Genomic DNA, 7620 nt, shown 5'->3' on the forward strand with positions numbered 1-7620 from the left:
CCTAAAGGAGCCATTCTCGGGCCTGCTTTGATTTTCTTTGCTGCCATCAACACCAGCTTCAGCACTATTACTTCTAGTGCTGCTACTTGTGCTCTGTTGTATACATGCCAATGGTTATGTCCTGGGTCATTTTCCCTTTTTAGAAGAAATTACTTTTAATGTCATCTTAGTAGCTGCTACTGCCTTTCCCTTGAAGTTATTCTTCTATGCTGCAGCCTTTATAATGTGTATGTGCTATCTTAATGACTGCATTTTGTTTAATGACCTCTTTTGGGCCTTTTGGCTTTTCAGGCATGTCAATATATTGGAAAATTTGCCTCTTAATGATTTTGCTGAGCAACAATACGGATATGAACAATCTTTTATACTAGTAGTGGATTTCTAAACGGAACTAACCTGAGTTTACAAGCACCAGAGGCATCTCTCACCATGCAGGTTGTGATGCCTACAGTTGAAGCAGATGTTGCATTTGGCCTTGGGAGATTAAAACTTAACTAATTCTGAAGTTAGATCCAGGGTGTCCAAAGCTTTGGATGCTGTTAGCATGTCTGAATACCTGCAGGTAAAATTTTGTATGCAACAGCTTTTGGAGAATAATACAGGATGTTGAATATTGTATGCTTACTCAACGTTTATCATCTTTAATTTCTTCCAGAGGCCAGTTCAAACACTTAGCGGTGGTCAAGAGCAAAGGGTCGCCATTGCTGGTGCTTTAGCTGAAGCATGTAAAGCTCTGATTCTGGATGAGTTTACGACTTTTTTGGATGAAAGTGATCAGGTGAGTAATAGTAGACACAAGGTAGAATGTGTACCGATATTTACTGAAGCAAGTTTTGCATAAGTGTACAACATGTTAAAATGCACAAGAAACAAAAACATATAGTTAGACAAGCCTAGTAACAGTTACAACTGTTGACATGGGAATTGTTGAAATAGCATTATTGCCTTACCTATGAACGCACCATTAAGCACTGTTTAGATTAAACAGCATTTTTCTTTTACTTTTAAGTAACTTAGTGGTCTACTTTCATAATTCTATACAAGGGAATAAAAGGGAAACAACAATGAACCCATAGTCTTCATCTGGTCCGTACAGTTGCAGTTTAAGTTTTAAGAGTGGTGTGTACTATATGTGATCCTGGATATTCCTTCGATTGGATGTTTCTACATAACTGATTATATAAATGAGCAAACAGTTACTTATTCCTCGATAGTTCAAGCTTTTTGTCTGAATCATGATCTGATTAGATGGGGGTGATAAAAGCGGTTCAGAATCTTTTGGATATATCAGAAGTCACAGCATTGTGGGTTTAGTGAATTCACATATTTCTTCTTAACCTAATAAGCACCGAAAAGCAATGCCATTTTCTATGAATTCTTCATCATCAAGATTGTCCTTGGGTTTCTCCAGCAACATTAACATGGAGGGTGACACTAAAATTATGGCATTGATCCAACCCGCCGGCTTCTCTTCTTTTTCCGTTCAAGCTCATACTTGATTACATCAAACGTAAAAACCGTGCCATTACTTTTTGATACACTGAAAAATTAATATTATTAACTTTAAATATCAAAATTTATAATTTTATGAAATACAAATACTAAATTGCAACAGCAAATAATACATGCCTCACAATTCATTGAAAATAACAAGGAAAAAGGAATTGACAAAGTGGCATTGATAAGAAGTGTTGACGTTGACGGATAAATGGAGATGGATTTTGTGTTCTTTTTCTGTGCGGGCCCACATTAAGTCCAAGGAATAAGAAATGCTGTGGTACACTTAAATCCCATGACACAATTGTTTTTGGTCGACACATTGAGACCAAAGAAAAGAAACTTAAATCCCATAACTAAGGAAAACGGGATTCACAAAATTTTGGTTCGACCAGCTTGGTTCATGGACACATTTAATATTGTTTAATAAATTTACGACACTGAACTGAAGTATACAAAGGTAAAACATTCAAGGACCTAATGAAGTAATTATCTTTTGTAAGTAAAATCGGGGTATAAATTAAACTTTTGGTCCATTTATATGTTTAATCTGTCCTCTTTAAAATTAAACTGAATTAACCCTTAAATATATCTTCTCATTTTTATATTTTTTAAAATAAAACAATTTAGAAAATGTATAAAATTATTATTTAAATTACCCAAATATATTCCTCCAAATTTTTTTCAAGTTTATCTAAATCTAAACCCAATTCATGCCCTAGCATATTTGAATTTAGATAAACTTGAGGAAATTTTTTAGGATATATTGAATAATTTAAATAAGAATTTTATATAATTTTAAGTTTATTATTTTAAAAATAAAAAATCAGAAAGGTTTATTTTGTAATTTTATATCTTTTAAAGGCTATTTAAATTTAATTAAAAAAACTTAATATGCAAATAGACAAAAGTTTAATTTTGATCCTTTTCCCAGCCAATCTAAACCATACTTGTTACTGTTTAATAAAATAAATTTTAAGGTGGTTAAATCATGACCGCTATATTTATTATAATTTAATCAAATAAAATTTATTATATTATAAAATTTTTTTTTTCTAATAATGTATTTATCTGCAGATCACTCTGGCGGGTGGTATGTAGCTGCGGTGGGAGGAGTTTGATGGTGTTTTGAATAAAGTTGGGTGCTTATGCTGCTATGAAGATTTTTCTATTTTGGTGAATCGTAACTGGATTTTATGTGCTTCCTTCTATAATGCAAAAATGGATTGAACTTTATTTTATTCATTTGGTTTTAAATATGATTTGGGTTATTTGCGTTGTGATCCTTAATTTTGTTTACTGTTTTTCTTATTAAAATATTGATTATTGTCTTAATAAGCATGAGTGCATAGCCGACCATTTTACAGGTTGGATGATTAGCACGTTGCACCGATCGTCCACATCTTAACAAAATTCTTCAGAGTCAATGAGCCCAAGTAAAATCATAGACTTTGATACCTTGCTCTGTTTTTTTTTTTTTTGAGGGGGGGGGGAGATGAAAGGAGGAGGGGCAAAACTATATGAAGCTGCCAAGAAGTTGCTTGCATATGAAATCCCACACACATAATATTTCTCTTCTACAAATAATCATTATTTTCTAAACTTGTTGCTCTTAAGTTGGCCTTTTCTCTCCTTTTTTCTTGGGTTGGGAATGAAAGAGGAGAGTTTAGCTTGCTTGGGTTGGGAATGAAAGAGGAGAGTTCGGCTTGCTTGCTTGGGTTGGGAATGAAAGAGGAGAGTTCAACTTGCTTGGGTTGGGGCCGGGAACAATTAGAGAGTGGAAAAAGAAAACATAAAGCTAACATGAAGAAGAAACAAATAAGAAACCATTTCAAAAACTAAATTATTAGAATATAAAATATAAAATAACATCATAATTAAAATCTAAATTTAAAATAAAAAATAAATAGAATTAAAAATAATATAAAACATATAAACTAACTTACATATAAACATATAAAAAACACTCTAAAATAGTGAGCTAAGAAATCTGCTCGATATGATTATGAAGGACATGTAGGATTTATGGCTAGTTGTGTGGGGCACTTATTTGGGGGATAAGAATTAAATTATATATGTAGCCTTGCTGTGTGCTCTAAAAGGCCGTCTTTAGCAATACAGCATATACAAAACATTTCATGCATGAAGTTGATTTTGGTACGGTTATGGAGCCATCTGTTGGCCCTAACCTTTTGTACAGCATCTTTCCTCTCCTTTCTTATTCCAGCATCTGGAGCATCATTTTTCACTTTTTCCTTCCAATAGATCAGAGTTAACGTTAATATCTCCACAGGAGTGGATGTCCCATTACCTACGCTGAAGAAGTATGCTCCAACCATGTGGGAGCCATCGATGGAAATGGAATACTCATTTAATTTCTTAGCTCCCTATTTTAGAGTGGTTTTTATATGTTTATATATGTAAGTTAGTTTATATGTTTTATATTATTTTTAATTCTATTTATTTTTATTTTAAAATAATTTAGTTTTTATTTTTAAGTTTTAAATTTAGATTTTAATTATGATGTTATTTTATATTTTAATTTAGTTAATTTAATTATATTTTGAATGATTTGCAATTTTGATTTTTCATTCTAAATTTTATATGATTTAGTTTATTATTTGTTTCTTCTCCATGTTAGCTTTATGTTTTCTTTTTCCTCTCTCTAATTGTTCCCCCAACCCAAGCAAGCTGAACTCTCCTCTTTCATTCCCAACCAAGAAAAAAGGAGAGGATAGCCAGAAAATAATGATTATTTGTAGAAGAGAAATATTATGTGTGTGGGAATTCATATGCAAACAACTTCTTGGCAGCTTCATATTATCCACAAACAAATTTTTTATTTTTAAAGCTCATTTTATAGTGTAGACTAATGGTGCTACATACAACCAATTTACTTCCTGAATATGTAGACGTGGGTATTTCCCACCCTAATTGACTAGCATACATCATGTCTTTTCTATGCACTACCTTGCTTAAATAAAACTACCTTAATTTGTTAGTTTCGAATGAAGTATCAAAGCCTTGGTAATATAATATTTTATATTTATCTAAAATAACGTAATTATAAATTTGAAGTTATTTTTATATTTGAAATGGCCTCGAGGGAATTATATTTTGTTTTAATAAAAGACATTATTATATCCCAATTATGATCACAGAATTATCTTTAATACATATACTTAACCACTTATTATAACAGTCAAGTTCCTAAAAATATCAATTATCAATTATTAAATAAAAATATTATTTTAATGATAAATTGCTTTAACTTTAGGACTTTGGACTTGGCATATGCATGTTTAGCAGTTTGCATTTATCAAAAAGTGTTTTCTTAGGAAATTATCAAAGTTTGCATGGGCCCATATATATTGTGAGAGATGACTTTTTATCTACACTTTGGTTTTTATGTAATTTTACTGGACAGTGTTTTCTTAACCAGCCGAATTTCAGTCGTATAGCAATTTCGACAACCGAATTTTTCTATAAATCTGCCTTGTCCACCATATTTGCTTCACGTACTTCTTATTAGCCTTATAATCTCTGAAAAACAATGGAATTTTCTGACAACTCTTCATCATCAACATTTTCGTTGGGTTTCTCCGGGGACATTAACATGAAGGGTGACACAAAAATCATGGCACTGATCCAGCTTACCGGCATCTCTGCTATTTTTCTGTTCAAGCTCGTGTCAGTTTGCATCAAACGACGAAGACGTGCCACTACCGCCTCAAATCATCTTGCTAGCATCTCTGGGGAAGCCGAGGTTGATGTAGAACTTCCCTAGGTATCACGGTAAAACGTTCATTTCTGTTCCCTTTCTAGCTTTTGTATAAAGCATATAATCTTGGAATTTTTATTTTTATAAAACAAACGAATTTCTCAAACACTTTTAGCATTTTTTTTTTTCACTTCGATGAGATATGGGACAATTGCATTGCGTCCTCATGGCAAAAGTTGTTGCTGTTTAATCAAATATATTTTAAGATGGTTAAATCATGATGACCACAATATTTATAATATTACTGTATTTATTTGCAGATTTCTCGCCGTCGAGCCGGTGGTACGGTACCTCCGGTCGGAAGAGTTTGATGGCGTTTAGAATATTGTGAGATTGTGCTGGCTGCTTTTATTGAGTTTTATACTAGTCCTCGTTGTTGTATGTGGAAACTGAGGCACGTGGTATGGTGCAAAAATGGATTGAACTTATTTGATTTATTTGGCTTTAAATATGATTTGGGTGTCTTTGGTTTTAATTGAGTAGTACTCCTTAATTTCGTTTATCATTATTAAATTATTGATTATTGTCTTAATAAAGAAGGTGATTAAGTAAAAACTATGTCACATAGCCAGTGGAGGGTATGTGAATCTAGTATTTTCAATCTATTTGCTTAGTGTTAAGAGATTAGTAAGATCTGAAAGAAATGAAAACTTGAATATTCCAGGCTTTTTTTTAATTTATATATTTATATTCTTTATAACTTTAATACTTTAATTTATTTTGATATTATAGATGAAAATGATAACAAATGAAGAGATTTAAGCTTTGTTTAGAAAACAGATCGACTGTTGGGTAAAATTTTTTATCTCAACTTGGCCCAAATTTATAAAAAAATTCTTAAAACTAAATTCTTTATTTTATATTTTAAACAATTTAATTTATCCTTTTTACTTTTTCCTCCCTTTATTTTTCTCTCCCCTCGAACTTTTCATCAAATGATAATTGCTTTTTCTTGGAGTGGGTTAATCGAATTGACTGGGTGCTGGTGGCCTACAACTTTTAACAGACCAACAAAATGAGAAACTAGCTAGAAGCAAATGTCAATGCAAGATATCCTTGTGTGTACATACAGGTTTTCATGGTCCTTTTCCCAATCTGGAATTGTTACTTCACATCTAAAACCAGACTTTTGTAGTAAAAAATAGGTAGGTTGTGGTATCTCATTTGCCTTATCCACCTTTCATCTTTTGGTTTTAATTTCATATGGTGAACTTAAAAATCAAGACCTATTCATAGGTTAGGTTACTCGCAGAAGTTTTGTTCGAAATTTAGAAAGGTTTAAAAAAAATAAACTTAAAAAAAGGTTTGAGTAAAAAAATTTAGGACCATCTAAAATATGAGCCGGGCATAGGTTTCTTCAAGGCTTGAGTCCGGCCCAACCCTACTCATTTTTAAGTTTATAATATTTTATATTATATAATTTAGAACACCTTTAAAAACTAAACTTATATTAAGTATATAATACTACTTCAATATAAATATTAAAATAATATTACGATACTATATAAAAAATTTCAGTAAATAAAAAATATAAAAAATTATTAAATGTTAAAATAAAATATATTTTTAAAAATTAAAAAAATAATGTATAGATCTAAAATTATTTTAGAAAACGATCCCAACCAACTTCTTCGAATCTGGCATCAACCATATTTTTTGGGGGGCGGGTGGGTCGCAAATGGACGTACACAGAAGGAATTAAATTCCTTTTTGGGGGGCGGGTGGGTCGCAAATGGACGTACACAGAAGGAATTAAATTCCTTTTGTATCTTAACCATTTTCTCAACGTACATCCTTTTGACCCAATTTGCTTTAACTTTCAAAATTTAACCTTCTTACAAAAGCGTAAACAAATTATTATAGTTTTTAAAATTAATATATTATATTTTAATATTATTTGGTATAATATATTATAGTTTGATATCTTCCCCAATGATATGTGTTGACACCATTTTTTTGATGAAAACGGGGTCGACTTAGATTTTAAAAATGGAAATGAAAATAGAAGTCGACACCAATCTTTTTTAATGAGGTGTGATTAGATCACATTGAAAAGTGGTTATTTTTAATAAACGATTTGATTTTATTAAAACAACGATTTTGGTCCACGAAATTTAAAAAAACGGGTTCGAGGAGTCGTTTACGTATGAGGAAGGATTAGCACCCTCGTAACGCCCAAAATTGGTACCTAGTCGATTAATTAATGTTTTAGTGTCGAAGATTGAAAACTTTGAAGAGATTTAAAATACGATCTTTTACTGAAATATTAAAAATATTTGAAAAGAAAAAGGGATACTTCACGTTGATCGAGAAAGAGAATTGCGTCCTGTAAGTTAGGACAC

At 31.4% G+C, this 7620-nt stretch overlaps 1 pseudogene; it reads left to right on the top strand.

The window, feature by feature from the left end:
- The first annotated feature begins 357 nt into the window (after window positions 1–357).
- Window positions 358–1529, top strand: LOC105779577 (ABC transporter I family member 10-like; annotated as a pseudogene).
- Window positions 1530–7620: the final 6091 nt, after the last annotated feature.

The sequence above is a fragment of the Gossypium raimondii genome, chromosome 4 (genome assembly GCF_025698545.1).
Source record: "Gossypium raimondii isolate GPD5lz chromosome 4, ASM2569854v1, whole genome shotgun sequence".
In the NCBI taxonomy this organism is placed as follows: domain Eukaryota; kingdom Viridiplantae; phylum Streptophyta; class Magnoliopsida; order Malvales; family Malvaceae; genus Gossypium; species Gossypium raimondii.